Source organism: Neofelis nebulosa, chromosome 14, assembly GCF_028018385.1.
Source record: "Neofelis nebulosa isolate mNeoNeb1 chromosome 14, mNeoNeb1.pri, whole genome shotgun sequence".
Classification (NCBI taxonomy): Eukaryota; Metazoa; Chordata; class Mammalia; order Carnivora; family Felidae; genus Neofelis; species Neofelis nebulosa.
Window position 1 is genome coordinate 74,942,401 of NC_080795.1, and position 21,146 is coordinate 74,963,546.

Sequence of the window (21,146 nt, forward strand, 5' to 3'; positions counted from 1 at the left end):
TCCCAGCTCAACCCATCCCGAGAGCATGACGAGCGGTTACGGGGACTTAGCGCCCACGAGGCTCTGGGTCATTGGAAACTGGCTCCCACTAACGTCCTGGCCTTTGGGGGTCCCGGCGGCTTCGCCTGGGGGCCCAGGGTGGCATGAAACAGGAGCGAGCTGGTGAAGGGTCCCATCACTTCTAGCAAAGAAGATCCCTTCTCCCCTGAACCGCTACCCAGCCCCGGCCTGTTCACTGGACACTTGGAATCCACCTCGTCTGGTTCTGTGAGGCACCTGCTAGTGAGTCACGGTCAACAGCTGTCGGAAGAACGACACAGACGGACCCGGGTTCGAATCCCAATTCCTTCCATTCCTGCTCGTGTGCTCTTGAGATTTCCTCCTATTCCTGGTCGTGTGCTCATGGGAAAGGCACTTCATTGCTCTGATACTGATTTCTGGACCCAGGAAGCAGGACTAATAGTGCCCACACAGGAGGGCTATGGTAGATTTAAAAGGACACGCACGGAAGCGACCAGCCGGTCTCGCACAGAGGCGGTGCATGATAAACATCAATTCTCTGCCCTCCCTAAGGTTCAGGCCTTCATTTATTAAAAAAAAAAAAAAGTCCGACAGAACCCCTGGCTTGCCCTCCTGGCAGGCTTATTTAAAAGAACAAATGAAATCGGGCATGAACAACCCCGGGGGCATCATGAAAATGATGCTTCCAGCTTGCTGCATTCGTGACGCCCATTCCTGAAAGGGCTGCTCCCTATTCTACTGGCCACGACCCCCGAGGACCTGCAGGGAAGGGGTCCCAAAGCCACGAAGGGGCTAGCAGCCGGCAAAGTATATGGAGTCCACGCAGCCCCAATTCTCTGTGCAAAGGTTAACCTGTAGAGCATCAACCTTGTCCACACGTGAGGGCATCCTGCTGTTTGCACGGCCCGCTAGGCTGGGTCCAGTCCACTGGAGTGAGGACTCTTTCCTCCCTCCTCAGTGTCGCCCCCAGGGCCTGAAAGTTTGGGAACCACATTTCCCAGCTTCCCCTGCCTGTAGGGCTTGGGATGCAGTTGAGATTCAGGCCAGTAGTAGTTGGACGGGCAAAAGGGAGGCAGGACCATCCTCCTTCCCACAGGGATGGGCGCTGCTTCGCGGTCTGAACCTTGGGCCCAGAACCACCTGCCTCCCTCACTTCCGGCCTGCAGATTTTGCCTGACTTCCTGTAGTTTCCTGGCCTCTGGACCTCGGCCCGGAGGAGTAGGGACAAAATACCCAAGGACTGCGCTCCTGTCACCTTTCCAACAACTCTGTAAGCACCAGATCCCGCGAATCCAACCCGCCTGCTTAAGACTTCTGTCTATCTTCCCCTATAGCGTGGGGATAAGCATGGAACCTACCTCTCAGGGCTGGACCGAGAAAAACAGGAGTCAATGCAGGTCAATGGCCTAGAGCGGCGCCCAAGCACATCCCGAGTGCTCTCTGGACTGTAGGGTTTATTCCTTCAGTGGGTTCCGTTTTCTTGCACGGACTACACCCCACCTTACATCTCTGCCCCACTTCTTCTGACAGAGGTAGAGGCTGAGCTCGCAGAGGGGAAATGACTCGTCCAATGACACAGGGCAATGGCACCAGCGCTCAGAGGAGAGCCAGGCACCCAGATTCCCAGACGTGCCTGGTTCCGGAGACAGAAGTGCTCTGTTCATGCAGCTGCGCTGACGAAAGGAGCTCGGAAGGCGTTGCGGGCTGAGCCCAAGCAGGGAAAGAGCCAGCAGAGGCCCAGGTGGTCCAGCTGCTGCAACCAGGGGCGAGGCCCTGCAGGAAAATCCGAACCTGAGCCCCTGGGACGGTGACCCCAGGGACATTACGTGGGCTGCCTGAGCTTCCAGTCTGCCGTCTGTAAATGGGGGGTAAAATCCAGCCCTGCCTCTGAGGTGGTTTAACAGGAAGGAGGCGTTCTCTCTGCCGGACCCTATTCTAAGCAGGACAGCAGGTCAAACTGCCCGAGCCCACGACACTCCTGCTGCCGGGACGGGGTATCATCTCCATGTTTCCGAGGTGGGAACAGAGGCTCGCAGCAGTCAGGTCACCTGCCCCAGACCGTCCACTGGCGGGTGGTGAAGGGGCAGGCAGAGCCCGGCGGGTGGCGCCCAGGGGTCTGCCCTGCCCTGAGCCTGGTGCGGGGGGCGGGGGGGGGGGTGCAGGGGAGGGTGAGAGGCCCTGCCGGGCAGGGGAGAGAGCGAGACCTCCCTGCTTGTTTGGTTCTCGCCCTGGGGGGCTCGCTCCAGCTCCTCTCCACCCACTCTGAGTCACCCACAAAGCTGGCAGCTGTATCCCCACAGCCCGGCCGGGCCTGGACCGGCCCCAAGCCTCTCCCCTCCCCTGGGGCAGGAAGGACCGGCCAGCCAAGCTACAACCGTTCCCTGCACAAACTATCAGCCGGGAGGAACCGGGCCACGACGAGCGGAGGCCTGAGTGGTGGCCCCAGGCACGCAGAGGCAAATGGGGGTCATGACAGGCTCCCCGACACGCAGGGTAGGGTGTGGCTATTTCTCTCTTTGCGGAGTAAAAACCAGGCCCGATGAACCCGGCCAGCAACTGTGCTCACCTTGAGGCCTCTCTCCCCCCTCTGGGCTTCCCAGAGGACAGAGGACAACGGAGATGGCCCCCCCACTCTGGGGCAGGAGCCCTGCAGTCCGGCAGTGACACTGAGTCACCTCAGGACTTCAGGCGAGTCCACATCCCTGGGCCTCAGTGCCCCGTCTGTACGACGGGACAGTGATGCAGCCCCTGCACACCCCAGACTCAGTGAAGAGAGAGAAAAAAATAACGCACACGAGGTTAGCGTGGACAGCCACTTCCCAAAGGGACGGGTCGCCCCCACGTTATGAAAACGTTACCCAGAACGCTGAATATGTACCAGGGATCAGAATCGGTGCTAAGGGTTTAAGGACATAGAAAGCGTCCAGAATGATCCTGACCCTCAGTAAATGCCAGTCGTTACCAACATTAACATCAGGGAGATTTCACCCCGCCCTGGTGTCATCACACGTTTGAGAAACCAAACAAGCATGCCTTGTGGGGGGAGGGGTGGGGTTCAGGTGGAGGGAGCGCCCTGTGCGGAGCGAACGCCTCACTCCGATTTGCACCCCGCCACCTGCCGTGCAGATCCCGTCTCCCCCTCGGATTCTCTCATGCAACAGTGACTGGGCACAGGCCATGTGGCCGCAGCTCTGTGACGTGCCGGTCAAACCAACGGTTCGGGAAAGCCAATGACCTTCATCCTCGCCCTCCTGGAACTTAACGTTACAGAGTGGGGCGGAGGCTGCCATTACCAAGGAATCACCCAGGGAACTGTGAAAAGGGGTGGTGGTTCAACTCTGTGCGTCCGCTCAGCTAGGCCATGGCGCCCCGTTGCTCGGTCAAAACACGAGCCTCGGCGTCGCTGGGAGGGCGGTTCAGAGACGTGGCCGCCATCTATCATCAATTTGACTTTAAATAAAGAAGATCAGCCTCCAAAATGTGGTGGGCCTCATCTAATCAGTTGAAGGCCCTCAGTGCAAAAACGGAGGCTTCCCGGAGAAGGAATTTTGTCTCAAAGCTGTGCCAGGGAGAGGCGCCTGGGTGGCTCAGTCAGTTGAGCATGCGGCTCTTGAGTTTTGGCTCAGGTCACGATCCCAGGGTCGTGGGACTGAGCCCTGCATAGGAGCTCAGCGCAGAGCGTGCTTGAGACTCTCTCTCTCTCTCCCTCTGCCCTTCTCCCCCACTCTTGCTCTAGACAAACAGATACACAAACAAATAAAGGAAGCCTGAGGCTTCCATGACAGATGGGTAACTAGGTAGAGAAGACAAGAGCCTCCGGACTGGGGAAGCTGCAGGTGCGAAAGGTGTCTCGGGGAGAGCAGGTGAGTCTGAAGGAACTGAAAGAGAGAAGGCCACGCAGAACAGAAACCCAGAGAGCAAGACGCAAAACAGAGCTGGAGGGCGGGCGTGGGCCGGGCCCAAGGGCTGGGGTGACATCCCGGGAGTCGCAGGAAGCCCCTGCAGGGTTTGACACGGTGAGGCTTCCAGACCAGGCTCAGGGAGGTCAAGGCTTGCCTACGTCCTGCTGCAAGGAGGCCAAATCGGGGCTGACAGAACGGCCATCCCCTCTTGGCCCTGCAGGCCAGGGAGCACAGAACGCGCGCACCCAGGCCTTCTGGGGGTTCAGGCGCAGAGCTGGGCATCCGGACTTTCCCTCCAGATGTTTCTTCCACCTTCCCCACGTGCTTTGCGCCCGGGGGGCGGGCCTTAGGGTCCGCATCTATGGGCTCCCACTCGGGCTGGCTTCCTGTGGGTTTGGCCCACGGGAACGAACACAGGCAGGAGACTGGAGGGACAGGGGGCAGAGATTCGGGGCTCCGGCCCCTCCGTGCGTCCACCAGCTCTGTCTTGGGATCTCGGCAACATCTCCGTCCTTAACCTCTCACCCCCTCAGCCCTAGAGCTGGAAACCCCCCACTGTTTCCATCCCTGGGGACAGCACCGCCCTGCGGTCCCTCTACCCCAGACCACATCCTGGTAAATAACCCTTCCCTCAAGCCGCCCTCAGTGGCCCACGTGCAGTGCACTGCATCCTGCTGGCAGGAGCAGCCCCCCACCCCCACCCCGGCCGGTCCTGTACCAACAGCCCCAGGAAGTGCCCCACGGGCGGCCCTGCCCCCCACTTCTAGGAACAGCCCTGGCAACCTCAGAGGATTCGCGTGAAGGGCTGGTTAGGGCCAGCTGGATGCCCAGAGCCTTGGCAACCCTCCTACCTTGGGTAGCTGATCTTTCTGGAAACTTCCCAACCCCGTTCCCACTGCTGCCCAGGAACTCACCCATTGGGAGGTCTTCCGCGGAGATGGCCTATGGCCAGGACAGAGCCAGAGCCCCCCGGGGCTCCCCTCAGGCTCCAGGCTCCCTACATTCCAGGTCCCAGGCTCCCCACATTCCATGTCCCACTAGGGGGCGCTCTAACACACCCAGGGCCCCAGCGGGCTCCCCAGCACTGCCTCCTCCAAGAAAATGCGGCTGCTGCAGGCCAGCCACAGGGCCAGGCCCCTCCAGCCCCAGGCTGTTCTAGGTGGTGACTGCAGCTTGCCCCCCGCCCATTCCGGAGCCCTTCGCCACCGGTTCACCTGCCTCTCCCATCTGCCGGCCCCCCGACTTCTGTCACACCCCAACATCAAACTCTCGGACAGAATCCTCATTGTTTTGCCGTGGCCCCCGGGGGTGTCTCCTCCGTATCTCGGGATTGGCTTGGCTGCCTCCCCATCTTATCCACGCACAGTCGGCCCGGCCCGCAGCGTCGATATCTGACACGTTTTCCTGCTGGACCCCTGGCAAGGTGCCCAGCGGCTCTCTGGGGGCAGGTACCCTCCACTCCACTTTGCAGGGGTGGGGGTAGTTAGGCTCTGAGATGCTAAGCTTTCCCAAGGCTGCACGGCTTCTTAGGGAAGCCAGGGTGTGAGAGAGGCAGTTCCAGGCTCTTTGGGGAAGGTACGACTATCAATACCATTTTACAGACGGGACAGCTGAGGCCCTCGGCCTTAGGATACTGTCTCAAGGTCACAGGGCTAGGAAGGGCAGGGCTGACGCCCGAGGCCTCTCTTCTCTTCAGTGCTGCTCTGCCCAGCCTCTCACGGGGCCTCTTACCTGTGGGGACACCTGTACTTTACTGCCCACACCAGGGGGCCTGTCTCTCCTCACCTCCAGACGGCGAGGCCAGACTGGGATCCCGCACATGGCAATTCATACGTGTAACTCTCTGCTCCGCACGCCCAAGGGCCCCGGTGACTGGGAAGTGCTGGGCTGATGATAACAGGAGAAAGAAGGGAGGCTCCATGGAGGAGGTGACCGTGGAGACCGAGGAGGGTGGAGAGGGTGGGGTCCCAAAAAAGTGCACGGCGGCGGGAGCGGCGGCGGTGGTGATGATGGGGGCATCTCACGCAGTTATGGAAATCAGGGTGCCCTTCTGAGTGGCTGCGGTGGGCGGGTGGGGGGGTAAGTCTTTTGGAACATAGTCTTGAGATAAGGGCATTGGGAGCCACTGATGGTTGGTGAGCAGCACACAGCAGTGATGCGACTGGCATATGGAAACGAGACTGGATGGGGTGCGCACGGCGTCCCCTGGAGACTGAAGACGAGCCCTGTCTCTATCTTGGTGGCTTCAGAAGCTCATCTCCTTTGGGGCCTGAGTCTCCCCGCTCCTTCCCGCGCTGACTCGACGGTTCGCCCGGGTCCCCCACACCCAGGCGGTGCTGACAGGTCGAGAGAGCCCCCTTCTTGCGGTTGGAAATCCTCCTCTCCTTACCCTGGTACCTCTTGCCTGCTCCTTCGCTGGGGGGGGGGGGGGGGGGGCGGCTGGAGGGGAAAACACAGATTCCTTGGAGCACAAACAGTGGTTCAGAATGGGACGTTTGGAGACGTGCCCGTGAGAAACACGATTAAGCGGGATTAGGGTCAGACGAGAAGGAGTGGATATATTTTCATATTTTCAGCCGCACAAAAGGAATGCAAATCCGCAAATCTTCTTATGGGTGTAGACTGAGCCGTGCTCAATTCAGAGTCTGAAGACAGACACGCAACTGCAGCCACATGCAACGTGCAGAGCATGTAACACGGTTCGGGCTGCACGCCGAGGCTCACGCCTGCCCCCAGAAAGAAAGAGGTCTCCCCGATCTAGGTGGTGCAGAAGTCCCGACAAAGGAAAGACTATTCAGGACTCTGAGACCCCCGCCCCGGCCCCGCCTCGGAGGTCTGTCGCTGGTTCTAAAGGGCTCCTGGGTGCCTGACAGGTGGAGTCCTGGTGGGTTTGGCGGGAAGGTTTAGATAGCTGATAGGTAGGTAGCTTGAAGAGATAACGTTCCTCCCAGGCTCCGACTTCCAAGGAGAGATTTGTTTAACTCTTAATGTGCAGGGGCATCGTGAAGGCTCCTGGAGGAGTTGAGGTGACAATCTCCAGTGACATCCAGAATGGGGATTCAGACTACAGGATAAACCTAGCGGCCAGTATGGCGAGAGGAGCCCAGCACCCACTGGGGTTCGGAGACGGGCAGGAGCCCTAGGCAAGCACGAGCCTGGCACGAACCATCCCCAGAAACCAAGGGTTGAGGGGTTTCAGGGTGGCCAGTGGGGTCACTGGGATACAGCTGTCCTGCCTTAGCCCCCCAGAGCCCCCCTAGGGAGGAGAGGAAGGGCAGCTGTCATCAGGAAGGGCCACCCATTCAATTCCACAGCACGCTGGGCCCAAGTCACCTGTACGGGTCCCCCTACCCCGAGCCTGCACTGGGGAATGGGGGGACATCTTGCCCCGTTGACAAGGGACTTCGGAGCAGCTCACGGGGAGGACTGGGAACACGGGTGCCTGGAGCAGGTGGGCGAGGGTCACATCGTGGGCTGGAGGGCCTTCGGCGCAGCTGAAACCAGGCAGCACCGGTGAGGCTCAACGCAAGAATCCAACGGCACTGGGCAGCCGGGGGGCAGCAGAGGTCCAGAGAGTAGGGCACAGAGGCCGGGGGTGACCCGGCACACGCTGGGAAGGTGGGGGAGGCGTCCCGAGAGCCGGGAGCAGCCAGGGCAGGGGATGAGATACCGGCCTTGGGGTCCCAGAGCTGGTGAGTCGTGGAGAAATCCACGCGAATGCAGGTCGGGAAGGAGGCCCGGACACCTGCTCCTGACGTCCACGACCGTGTGCCCGTAGCCGGTTGGACGTCTCTGCTGGGGCTCATTCAATCTTCGCAACAGCCCGGCAAAGCGAGGGTGTTTCACCTCTGTTCGTGAAGGCTGAGGGCACGTGCTCAAGGGCACCCAGCAAAGGCTGGGCTCCAGATTCGACCTGGACTCAAAGCCTGTGCTGTGTGTCCTGTGCCTGCCGTGATGCCACACCCTGTGGTGTTCGTATTTGAAACCGCGCAGGGAGATGCTGGGGACAGGGAACACCCAGCCGGCTCTCTCCTCGTCATCGCTTCCCGCCTCGCGTCATCAGCCATCATGAAGACGCCTCATCCTGCGGCACCTATGGGCCACACGGGCGCACACAGGTCAGGGGACCTACTCAGGGCCACTCGCGTGACCAACAGTGGGTGGAGCCAGAGACCTCAGGTCTAGATGCCACGTGGGAAGCAGCTCCAAAGCCTGATTAGCCGTGCGACCTCGGACAAGCCACTTGGCCACGCTCAGCCATACCCTGCCCTTGTGCGCAGAACCAAAACAGCAACAGCACATGCCTCACGGCTTCTCAGGGAGCGCCACGGGACGGTGAGGGGACGGCGGCCCCCACGGGGGCCGTTAGCCCATGTGATCGCTGCTCTGTATTGACCCTCTAGAGAGCGGTCACCAACTTGGTGCCAAGGACAGCTCGACAAGCTGGTCTGAGAGTTCTTTTCCTGTTAACTCACTGAATCCGTTCAGATGTCCATTTTGCGGATGAGAAAACGGAGGACCAGGGAGGTTAAGCCGCTTGGCCCAGAGTCGTACTTTTCAGAAACGTGAAGCCCAAAGGTGACCCAAGCAAGCGCAGCCACAAACCCGGAGCTTTTCGAGCTACGTATCTGCCCTTCAGGTGACAGAGCCCATCACCTCCCCTGAGGGTGCGTCCACACAGGCGGGGGGACTGTCTCCACTCCGCCCTACCCCCCCTGACCCCCCCGCAAGGTGCACCCAGCTGCCACTCGCCCTCTATCCGTGGAGGAGGCAGGCAGGGCAGGAGAGAGGGGACGAGCGAGCCTCGCTGACCCACAGGACAGAGAACGCCCTTGCGGCCGGGGCGCCAGGTGGGCACTCGACCCTGGGAGTCCCCCGCCCACCCCGCATCTGTGTCTCTGCTGAGTCCTGGGGGCGGGAGACTGCACGGCTCGTCCCCGGCTGCCCATCAAAGGGCTTCCCACTCAGGGAACACAGCACCTTTGCCAGCACTTTCTTATTCTGCCCAATTTGCTTTCAAACAGGTGTCCTTTCACCTCCTCCAGGGCAGCGGGGAGAGACGGGACTTTGAAAGGTCGGGCGGCCATCCCGGGGTCCTCAGAGAGACCAAGGCTGGACAGGGGGGGCCCCGGCACGATTCCCGGCGTAGCGGAACATACACAGCGCAGGGCAGGAATGGCGACCCAAGTGCCAGCCCTCAGATTCTGCCAGCTGGGCGACCTCGGGAAGCCTTCCTTGCCTTGGTGTGTCTGGAGAGGGGCGGGGCTATCCCACAGGCTTCCGTTCACACTTGTCTTTGGCCTTCTGGGGTCCTGACCCTTTACACCTTCTCCTTCCCAGTCCCAGTGAGTGACCAACACCATCCTTTACTGGGGAAGACACTACCGGGTGGATTTTGCATCTGTGTGTGTGTGTGTGTGTGTGTGTGTGTATGTTGTGGACCACAGCTTCATAGCAAACATTTCTATGATCCATAGAGAAAAGGAATAACCATCGAAAACCTGGAAAGAGGAGCTATCAGGATGGGTTTGCGTCCTCTTTGCTGTGTATTGGCATGTTATGGTTTCAAACCCACCTCCTTATGATTTCAGCAAAGCTCTTTTGACCTCAGGGTGGGTTGCCTTCCACCGAGAAAGCCGTGTCAGGACGCTGTCATTCACACCTGCTGGCCGTAAGCACGCGGGAGCTCACGCAGTGCCCAAGTTGCTGGGGGCTTGGCGATAAAAACATAACGGAGTGGCGGCTATGACATGATGGGCATTTAAACTTCAAATACCAAAGGGACGCCTGGGTGGCTCAGTCGGTCAAGCATCCGACTTCGGCTCAGGTCATGATCTCGCGGTTCATGAGTTCGAGCCCCGAGTCAGGCTCTGTGCTGACAGCTCGGAGCCCGGAGCCTGCTTTCAGTTCCGTGTCTCCCTCTCTCTCTGCCCCTCCCCGGCTCGCGCTCTGCCTCTCTGTCTCTTAAAAATAAACATTAAAAAAAAAGAAGTATTAAACGTTAAATATCAAGAATTGCGAGGACTCACTGAGTGTTTGGTCCGGGCGAGGCTCCTCTTTGCTGACCTAAGGAACTCTCCGGAAATCTTGAGACACTTGCTCTTGCCTTGGCCGGGCCATTCCCAGTTGGCAGTGGCATTAACCTGGCAGCCGTCTCAGGAGGAGAAGGGACATCTGTTTCTGCCTTGGTGAGGCTTCTCCTCGTGGGCAGGGGTGCGAGCCACGGAGCTGTCCCTGGGCCACTACGGAGCAGCCCTGGACCAGCTGTCCCTGGACCTTTGGAGGAGCCCACCTCGCCTGTCAACACCGGTGCCCTCACCGCGAGCTACGTGCCCCGGCATCGAGGGACCCAAGCCAACAGCTGGTGCTTGGAAGGCCTGACTCCACAGACAACCAGCTCCTAGCAAGGTGCACCTCAACTGAATTTGGACTCTATTCCTCCCATCGCCCCTGTGCCTGGAACAACAGTGTAATTCATCACTGGTTTGGAGTATGTTATTTCTTTAATGGCTTATTAAGAGACATCATCCTCTATCCTACTGGCTTGTGAAATATTACTATTATAAATTATAACTCCCTCAGTGAAGCTGTGTTAAATTATTGGCAGAGACAGTCTCAGTCTCTGAGCAGAAGTTGCCTCGAATACAATATTCTTGCTAATGCAGATAATAAGCACATGGTCTTTAGGTTCAACTTCTATTTACGAGGCTCTCACAACGTGCCCGGCTACTAATCTTCTCCCTCTTTTCCAGATAGGTAGCCAGGCCTGGCGAGATAAGGGACTTCTGGTAAGCTTTGGCCTGGACCCGGCCCCAAGAACCTTCATTCCCTCCTGTTTTGGGAGCTCAGCCTCTGTGAGCATTGACTGAGCTATCATCCTGCCCCCAAATTCAGAAGGGGAAACTCTCAGCCCGGGCTCTGGGCAGAAGAGGTGTGAGATCTCTCCCATTCATAACAGGCCCTCGTCCACACCCAGGAGCCTCGCGGCACCTGCCGCGATCCGAGCAACGGTAACAGGCTAGCTACTCAGTTAACGGGCGGCGATAAAAAGCAAACCCCGGACCGAACATGCTCTCCTGCTCCCCCGTGCCCCTCGACGCCTGCGAGATCCTCCTAGAACGGGTCCTTGCCTACTTTCCGACCCCACTCTCCACGCCTTCCCTTTGCCCACTGTGCTCCCCAGCCCCGTGCCCCCTTGCAAGATGACAAGCCCAGGACCCGTGCACCGCCTGTGCGCCCTGCCCGGATGCTCCTCCCACAGACAGGACGACACCCACCACTTAACTCAGGATGCTGGGTCCCATGTCAGCTCGTCAGAGAGACTCTCTCTGAACCTTCTGCACGCCCGAATCACACCACCTACCACCCTTTGCACCTGGCCCACCTCTGTTTTCCAACGTTACGTGCTTATGGATAGCTGAAAAGGTTCTCCATGCAATTAGGGTCCTTGAGCTCAGACTCCGTTTCGTTCCCCGTCATGTTCCTACAACAGCGATCTTACATCATCTGGAACAATCACCTGAAAGGTAGGTATTATCCCATTTTACAGATGATAAAACTGAGGCTAAAAGACACTGAACAATTGCAATTTGCACAATCTCACAGTTAGTAGGTGTCAGACCTCGGGATCAAATCCAGACTTTTTCTGTGCCAACCTATTGTCAAGAGACAGTCCTCCAAGGGTCTCGTGCATTCCCACACGTCTCACTGGGTGGGCTCAGAATGCAAAGCCCTGACCAGTCCTTTATCTGGATTGTTTTTCAAGGTTATGTTTGCAGCAGCCAATTGCAAGACCTGAGGTAGTCTGGGACCAAAAGAGGGCTTGCTTACCGTTTGCTACAAAATCCTGAACTTTATAATCAGTAAAATGCCCTTGTTAAGTGCCTCGTTGCCCACGAGCAACTTTCTGGCCACTTCCCTTCCCCCCAAATTCACGTGAGACAAGGATGTGTTGGAAGGAAGGAACCAAAAGAAAATTTATTTGACTGAAGAAGGCTAAGCCAATGAATTCGGCGCAGGCATTGTGGAAAACAGATAACACTGACAGGCGAAAGTAGCTCAAATGTTTATTGTGACCTTCAGAGTCAGCTCAGCCATGAAGTGTCTGGAGTTCGACCGAACGAGGAAAGTGGTCAGGCTGAGCCCGAATGGTCACTGAGAGCACAGACCGTGTCTCATTTACTTCTGTATCTCTGGCACTGTACCCGTATGGGGGCCTGTTTCATGGGCAGATGGACAGAGGGATGACGCCGAACGATAACAGCCTTGCTGGTCGACTCCCACACTGACTGCTCGTCGGGGAGGAAGCAGGAAGGGCTGGGCTCTCTTACATACAGGAGTTTTTATTTTTATTTTTAAGTTTATTCATTTATCTAGAGGGAGAGAGAGCCAGCGAGCGTGGGGGAGGCGCAGAGAGGGAAAGGGAGAGGGAAAATCCCAAGCAGGCTCCGGACTGTCAACATACAGCACAAGGTGGGACTTGATCCCACAAACTGTAAGACCATGATCTGAGCTGAAATCGAAGAGTCAGATGCTTAACCGACTGAGCCACCCAGGCGCCCCCATACAGGGGCTTGTTAAGTGTTCCTTCTGGGAAACTTTCAAGGAGTTCACAGGCCAGTAACCAGGCAGTACTGCTGTCTGATTATTCTTTTTCCAGCTGAATGAGCTTCAGTTAATGGAACACTTTAATAAGTCCTTCTGGGTCCCAGGGAAAGAGAGACGTTCCTCTGCTCCTAGAAATGAATTTCTGGTTCCACAGCCACAGGCCCCACACCAGAGAGAGGCGAGGACTGCTTGAGGCTCTTATCTGAGTGCCCGAGGCAGGATCACCGAGGTCGTGCCCCCTACACTGGGCATCCCTCTGCTGAGAGTTCCAGGCTCACAAAATCAAAGGGGAGCTGCTGGAAGGCTCTGTCCCGATGCCTGACTGCCGCCTGCCTCGGAGGCAAAGGCTTGTGGCATTTCAGGATCACAGAGGAACGGAGGGAGGACCCTACCTCTCTGCTTCCTTTTCCAGGTAGGGAAAGCAAGGCTCAGGGACGTGACTTGTCCGAGGCTGTATAGGCGTCTGTGGTGGCAGCAAGACTTGAACCCGTGGTCCCTAACTCTCCAAACATGCCCCTTCCAGCACACCCCGCCCGTGAGCTGCTTTGGCAGGTGCCAGACAGGTGTCAATACCAACCAAGACGGAGGAAGAAGGGACCTCCAGGCGGGACTGGAAGCTGCCCAAGATCACAGCCTGCTGATGGCCGTGCCGGGCCACAGGTGTGTCTGCTTCTGCCCACCCCCCCCCCATACCGAATATGAAGCTACTTCAAATGTCAACCAGGAATGAACTGTACAAAATGGGTTAAGGAATCAGATGAGTCGTCTCCTATTAGATATACACTTTTCTTCTGCTCCACTCAATTCTGTTTGATTTCTTTTCTTTTCCTTGTCTTTTTTCTTCTCTTTTTTTTTTTTTTTTTTTTTTTTTTGCTACATAGACATGACCCCCTACCTCACCCCTGCAGACACTTGGAGGTGACAGATGGAGGAGACAACAGAGACTAGTAGCTGTGTTGGTGGGAGAGTGGGGAGGCAAACACACAGAGGGTCGAAGAGTGTTCTGGTACAACAGTCACATTCCCTGCCCCAGGGCCTTTGCACCTGCCACCCTTCCTGCCCCGCCTAGAAAATTCTTAGCCTGGAATCCACACAGCTTGCTCTCTGGCTGCATTCATGGTTCTGCCCACATGCCCTCCTTGGAGGGGCCTTCCCTGATCCCCCTAAAGTCGCATCGCTGTCAGTGCTCCCTTGCTCAGCTACATTTCCCTTTGCAGACTCAGTCACAAAATGACACTTCACTGTACACGGTATTCCTTCTCTATTTGTCTCTCTTCCCCCACTAGAGGGGGCAGGGACCTCACCTGTGTCCTTTACTGCTGTGTCCCCCATACTGAGAACAGCGGTGGGCCCTCAATATGTGTGGGCCGCACACAGGATGCAAAGTGCTCAGAGCTCAGCGAGCAGAGGTCCCTTTGGGTTTGTGTAGAGTGGGAGGTGGTGGGGGAGGGGGAGTTCTGGGTCATTTCTGGGCCTCAGTGTCCTCATATGGAAAATGGGATGATGACAGTGACATCCTCAAGGCAGGGTGGCCCACGGATGGCCCAGGGCAAGTGTCCGGCTCAGGGCGGGTGCCCTCTCCCCTCGGGAGGTTTCCCCTTCCGACCTGAGGTCTGTTGGCCCCGGACCGAGCAGACCAGTCACCTTCGGGGACGGGAGGCAGAGCTCCGCCTACAGACTTCCTCTGGCTTTTGCAAAAACAATGAAGCCAAAAATACTACAAAACCGCACTCTACATCTGTGCAGGCACCGAGAGCTGTGGCGAGCAAGTGTGCATCCTGCCTCTTGGGGTCCTCTGTGGAGAGGCAGGATGTGGGGCTCACAGGATGGGAGGGGCACCCGGCCCTACCACGGGGCCCACGGGTCTGGTTCCCAGAGAGCCCGCGGCCTCAGAGTGACTTCCATGGAATACTGGGATGTCAGACGGAGGGGGGCCCGTTCCCCCCGGGAGTGCGTGTGACTCTGGATTTGTCCCAGCCAGGGTACTCATGGAGAGTGGGGCTGTTTTCATCAAGCATCACCCCTTTCTCAGTCAGTCCCCTGCCCTGATGGGCTTTTCCTTGTCAACTCAGGAGCATAAGCGGCTGCATGAGCATCATCGAAGACTCATTGCCGCTCTGGCCAGAAACCACAAGGACCCCACTGCACGGATGGACAAATTGAGGCCCAGTGAAGGTAAAGGACTTGGCAAAGTCCACCCAGTGCAACGCGGCGGAACCAGACCTAGAACCAGCTTTCCGGACTTCTGGACGAGGACGTTAGTGAGGTCGTGGTTTCCGGACTTTATTTAAACTAGAATCTTACCCGGGCGGAAACTAGCTACTGAAACAGATTTTCCAGTTGAGGGGTGGGCAGGGCCCAGCCCGGACGCTGGGGCCTCCCCACCACCCCGAAGATGGCTTGAAAACCAACATCACACCCACCTCTACACCTACTCTAGAGTTTTCTCTGAGGACTTAGGAGACCAAATCAGGCGGTTCATCTGCGGTCACGTTACTAAGTGGGGCTTGTTCATTCTCAAAGATTTTTCAGAAGCAGGTTCTAGGAAACCTTCTGAAAACAAGAGAGTGGGCCTCAAGGATGAGGAAACGGAGACGGGCACTCCTGGTGACAGGAGAGGGGGGGAGCGTGAGAAGTAGCAGGACCGGGAAACGGAGATGGTCAGAATCACACCGAGGGTGCAGAAAAGGCTGGCGGAGGTTAGCCCTTGGCAAGACACCTGCTTGGGTGTGGGAGGAGGGCACTGGGGGCCTGGGCTGGTGTCAGCCCTGTGCTGGACCCCTCCTCCGCCACCTGTCCTGCCCTCCCTCCCACCGCAAAGTCAAGGATCGTACTTTCTGAATCACAAAGATACCTCCATGGTCAAAATGGTCTATAGGTACAGTCTGCACATGAAATGTAAGACATGCTTTATGACGGGGCGCAGAATGCATTTCTCACGCCGCACGCGTTGGTGACTTGGGGCATTTAAACGTAGCAAAAACGGGAAGCCCTTGGCTAAGCAGAACTTTCCAGTGATTCGATGAGCGTCCGGTTCCCTGAACACTGCCCCACCGCGCGGGATTAGAAAGGATCCCCTTCAAAATATCCTGTATGTCTGGAAGGCCTACTGTGCTCGGTAGGAGGCACCGGGAGAGTTACGACACTAACCGGGTCACAGGTCTCCCACCCTTGGCTGCCGGGGGACAACCATTTCAACGCAGTTTAAGACAGAGAAAGCAAGCAATTAACAGCACAGGCTCTGGAGTCACAGAGAGCTGGGCTCAGGTTCCAACCACTCACCAGCTGGGCGATCTCGGGGGGAGTGCCTCAACCTCTCTGAGCCTCGGCTTCTTCATCTGAAAAACAGAAAAAAAAAAAGTACTCAGACTTACCGCAGGGAGAAGGCGGGAAGATCTCTCCAGACTGTGCCAGCAACAAGCTAAGCTCACACACCCAGAGTAAATAGGAAGTGCTATTCTGATGGCAGAGCCCTGTCAGGCCCACGGGTGGCGAAAGACAAGAGTCACCAGCAGAGCGCGGGGTCAGAGCCGGGAGCACTGAGTGGGGAGGCTTCTGTGCTCCAACATGTAAACGAAAGCTGTGTACTGTGCGATCTCCGAGGCCACTTCCTGCCCTAGATCGGAGACCAGGGGCCGGGGTGTGCCTAATTTGGAGATGTCCTGTGCACCCGGCAGGGTCAGCCACTCCACACACCCTGTGCAACCTCACGGTTGCACGCACAGTCCCCGAGGCAGCTCCGGCCTCCCGCCGGACCTGGGAGGGAACTGAGGCTCAGACATGCGGAGTGGCTTGGTGGGGCCACAGGAGCGGGGAGGGGCGGCGCGGGGCTGGAAGCTATTGTTCCCCCATGACGGGAAGAGAGAGGCCCGTGCAGGTAGCGCCTGCAGCCGGGCTGGTGGCAAGTCCCGGCTCACGTGGGGGGCGGGGGGAGGAGGGTCTGACTCTGGAATGTTCTAAGTGGCAGGAATCAGACAGCTGGGCATTTTGTAAAGGGAGAGGTTACTTGAATCTGAGACTCAGGAAGTATTATTGTTGTTTGGGCTTTTTTTCCTAAGTGCTGGGGGGGGGGGAGGGAGGCTCCCCAAACAGTAATAAGGACAGATGAAAATCCCGCCCCAGCTCTCCCCATGGTATTAATAATAAGCCCTCAGCTTGCAGTAGCTTCAGCCACTCGCTATCGCGGCTCTCGTCACCTGTGAGGCATGCAAAATGCTTTCCCTCTGGGAGTGGGGATGAAGAGAACTTTCTATAGCATTCCAATTTTAGTACGTGTGCCTGCCAAGGCAAGCAAGAAAAGAACTTTCGGCATAGTCAAGACCACCTGGGCTTGTTTCTCTCCCTCTCACCTGAACGCATCTGCGCCCGTGGATCTGAGCTCACTGACCTCTGCAGGTCAACAATGGATGACCCAGAGGCCCATGGATGTTAATATTACAGAGCGGCCGCTCCGGCCAGCGAGAGTCAGTGCCCAGGATGGGCTGGCCTGCCTCTGTCTGACTCTCCATGGAAACAACATGAAAGGAGAAATTTTTAGAAAGTATACAATAGTTTAATTCGAAGTAATTACTTTCTAGAATAAGCAGCGTGTGTTGTTTGCACCCTTTTTCCTGCCACAGGCCGGGGAGCATTGGGCGGGGGGACATAGTCTTGCATAACTAACACTGGATGGGCTTCAAGGCCATCAGGGCAGCGGCTAGCTGTGTATCTTTCAGTGAGTCACTTTTCCACCATGCCTCAGTTTCCTGATCTGTAAAGTAGGGAGAATGACAGCATCTAGCTCCCGGCTTGCTTAAAAGATTAAGAAGGCCAACATATATGAAGTGTTTAAACTATGCCTGGTATATAGCAAGTCCTCTCTATGGGAAAAGCTGCCATCATCATAATCACCGTCACCACCACCACCACCATCACCATCGCCATCATCACCACCATCAATATCATCTCCATCATCATCGTCATATCTTCATCATCACCTTCACCATCACCATCATCATATCTTCATCATCATCATATCAACAGCAGTGGCATCACCATTATATCTTTATCATTATCATATCATTACCATCATCATACCATCATTACCACCATCACCTCCATCAACATCACCATCACCATCTCCATCACCATCATTACCACCATCACCTCCATCAACATCACCATCACCATCTCCACCAACATCATCATCAACATCACCATCATCACCATCAACATCATCATCACATCACCATCACCATCTCCATCAACATCACCATCATCATCAACAACATCACCATCAACATCATCATCACCATCACCATCTCCATCAACATCATCATCATCAACATCATCACCATCAACATCAACATCTCCATCAACATCATCATCACCATCAACATCATCATCACCATCAACATCACCATCATCATCAACAACATCACCATCAACATCATCATCACCATCACCATCTCCATCACCATCAACATCACCATCATCACCACCACCATCTCCATCAACATCATCACCACTATCACCTCCATCAACATCATCATCACCATCACCATCACCATCATTACCACCATCACCTCCATCAACATCACCATCACCATCTCCATCAACATCATCATCACCATCACCATCTCAATCAACATCATCATCAACATCAACATCATCATCACCATCATCATCAACATCAACATCATCATCACCATCAACATCATCATCACCATCATCACCATCATCACCACCATCACCTTCATCAACATCATCACCACTATCACCTCCATCAACATCTCCATCAACATCATCAACATCAACATCATCACCATCAACATCATCATCACCATCATCACCACCATCTCCATCAACATCATCATCACCATCATCACCATCATCACCACTATCACCTCCATCAACATCACCATCACCATCTCCATCTCCATCAACATCATCATCATCAACATCATCACCATCAACATCAACATCAACATCTCCATCAACATCATCATCACCATCATCACCACCATCACCTCCAACAACATCATCACCACTATCACCTCCATCAACATCATCATCACCATCTCCATCAACAACATCATCACCGTCTCCATCAACATCATCACCATCAGCATCATCATCGCCAACACTATCACCATCATCATCATCACTACTCTCATCTCCATCACCATTCACCGTCACCATCTACTCTGGGCCAGATGCGACACATCTTATGGGAAGTGTCATTGATCCCATTTCCCAGATGAGGAAATTGAGCCTGCGGGAGTCAACGCGCACAGACTTATTCATTGTGCCAATAATTAATTAGCAGTGAGCTGGGAGGAGGCACATGGCACCATCTGCCCCAACACTGCTGAGCTGAGCTGAGCCACATCAAGCAGAGGACTTGGAAAGGCAGGCTGTCCCCATGTCCTGTGATCATTTTCTCCTTAGCTGGTGGATCCCCCTGCTAAACACACAGCCTCAGACACATCCCTCCCTAAGCAAGGCCACATATGTATTAGGCATAAGAGACGAACACAGAGTTTAGAGTGTTGCCACTGAATCCCAAGAGGAGACTCTGAGCCTGGTGGTTCTATGAATGGCTACTCAAGACAAATACCCAAACTCATAAACGAGACCCAGAAACTTCCCTGGACACAAAGCCGTGCGAGTGAGTTCTCCTGATGCCCATCCACATCCAGCCCTGTTGTGCAGGGTCATTATGGTGCTTTCTTGGTGGGGGACAGTATCTGTGGCAGGGGGCTTGGAGAATTACTGCCGCTTGGGGGTTTACAACAGCATCTTTGTAAAAAGAATCTCTCGGAGCCAATTCCGGTTCTGAACATTGCCCAATTACCTTAGTGTAGGCACCAAAGGCCACAAAAAAATGAAAATTTACTGAGATTTTGCTGGCGAGAACTTGAGCCATTTTCTTATTTTTTGTTTGTTTGTTTGTTTAAATTCCAGTAGAGTTAGCATACAGCGTTGTGTTGGTTCCAGGCATACAATACAGCGATTCAACAGTCCCATATATTACCCAGCGTGGCATTATCTACAGTAGCTAAGTTATGGAGGCAGCCTTAGTATCCATCAACAGATGAACGGGTAAAGAAGACATGGTGTATCTATGCAATGGAATACTATTCGGCCATAAAAAAGGAGTGAAGTCTTGCCATTTGCGAAACATCTGTCTTGATGTGGTAGATCCCGGTTGGCATAAGACAAGGACGTGCCTCAAGCCACAGCAGGTGAGCAACACCCAGGGTTCCCCCAAACCTGGGGGGCTCCCATTAACTGCTTCCTGCTTCACCACAGGATGACAAAAAATGTCTTCTCTGAGCACCTAGTTTGTGCCAGGGAATTGGGACAGGTGACAAGGACATAAAGAAGAATGGAATGAGGAGTCACCACGGCAGAGAAATGCCCCATCAGTACAGTTCGGGCCAAGCGAAAACCAAGCACGAATAGCAACCCGGCTCCTATTCAGCGCTTTCTTGTGAAGCCCTACCCGCCCCCTCACCCCCACCCCTGCCAACGGGGCTGTTATTTGGAGACAAGGCCTATAGGGAGGTAATTAAGGGGAGATGCGGTCATACGATTGGGGCCCTAGTCCCACAGACCAGCATCCTTGTAAGAAAAAGAAGAGACTAGGGGCGCCTGGGTGGCTCCGTCGGTTAAGCGTCCGACTTCGGCTCAGGTCATGATCTCGCGGTCCGTGAGTTCGAGCTCCGTGTTGGGCTCTGTGCCGACAGCTCAGAGACTGGAGCCTGTTTCAGATTCTGTGTCTCCCTTTCTCTCTGACCCTCCCCCGTTCATGCTCTGTGTCTCCCTGTCTCAAAAATAAATAAACGTTAAAAAATTTAAAAAAAAAGAAAGAAAGAAAAAGAAGAGACCCTGAAATGCACTCACAGTGCACACGTAAAGAAAGACCAGCAAGGACACAGCAGAAAGATGACCGTCTACAAACTGGGAAGAGAAGTCTCACGAGACACCACCTTTGACGGCAACTCGATCTTGGACTTCTAGACCAAGTGAGAAAGAGAAAATAAGTTTTCGTTGTTTACGACACCCAGCTGTAGAACTCTGTTATGGCAGCCCCAGGAGACTCACGCAGGGCTGTAATTGTCATGCTCATTTTACAGATGAGGAAGCTGGGGCATGAGGAGGAGAAGTACCTTCCGGAAGGCCACCCAGCTACTAAATGGCAAAGCCAGGGGTCAGACCTACGCGTCTGGCTGCAGAGCCCAGCAGTTTATGGCCAACTGAGTTACACAAATATGTATTTCCTGCCTCCTTGGTCCCTACTTTCACTGTGAGAAGACTATACCTCCCCCCTGCTTTGATGTTCGGTTTGGTCAGCTCTCTTGCTTTGGCCACTGGGATGTCAACAGATAGGAAGTGTGCCATCTCTTGGCAGAAGGCTTAAGTTTGATTATGCAGGGGCACCTGGGTGGCACAGTTGGTTGAGCGTCGGTGTTGAAAGTCACTGAGATTTAGGGATTGTTTGTTATGCAGCAAAGCTGACACGTGTAGGGCTCGGTCTGCAATTATTCTATCTGCAACCAACCAACATCCAATGTGTAAGAATGGAGTAGGAGCTCAGGAGATCTGACTTCCAGCACAGGCTCTGCCATTTGC

At 55.4% G+C, this 21,146-nt stretch overlaps 1 protein-coding gene across 4 annotated transcripts in view; it reads right to left on the reverse strand.

The window, feature by feature from the left end:
* The window catches only part of ST3GAL1 (ST3 beta-galactoside alpha-2,3-sialyltransferase 1), a 92,948-nt gene that overhangs the window by 23,035 nt on the left and 48,767 nt on the right, over positions 1-21,146 (reverse strand). Inside the window, exons 1-2 of one of the 4 annotated variants that reach the window (XM_058699149.1) lie at positions 15,966-16,092; positions 15,813-15,868 (exon numbers count right to left, since the gene is read on the reverse strand). The exons of 1 other annotated variant lie outside the window; for it this stretch is intronic. The gene's annotated coding sequence lies outside the window, so the exon portion shown is untranslated. Of the gene's footprint in view, positions 1-15,812; positions 15,869-15,904; positions 16,093-21,146 lie in introns of those variants that run through there. 2 more of the 4 variants (XM_058699147.1, XM_058699151.1) reach the window with 2 other exon arrangements.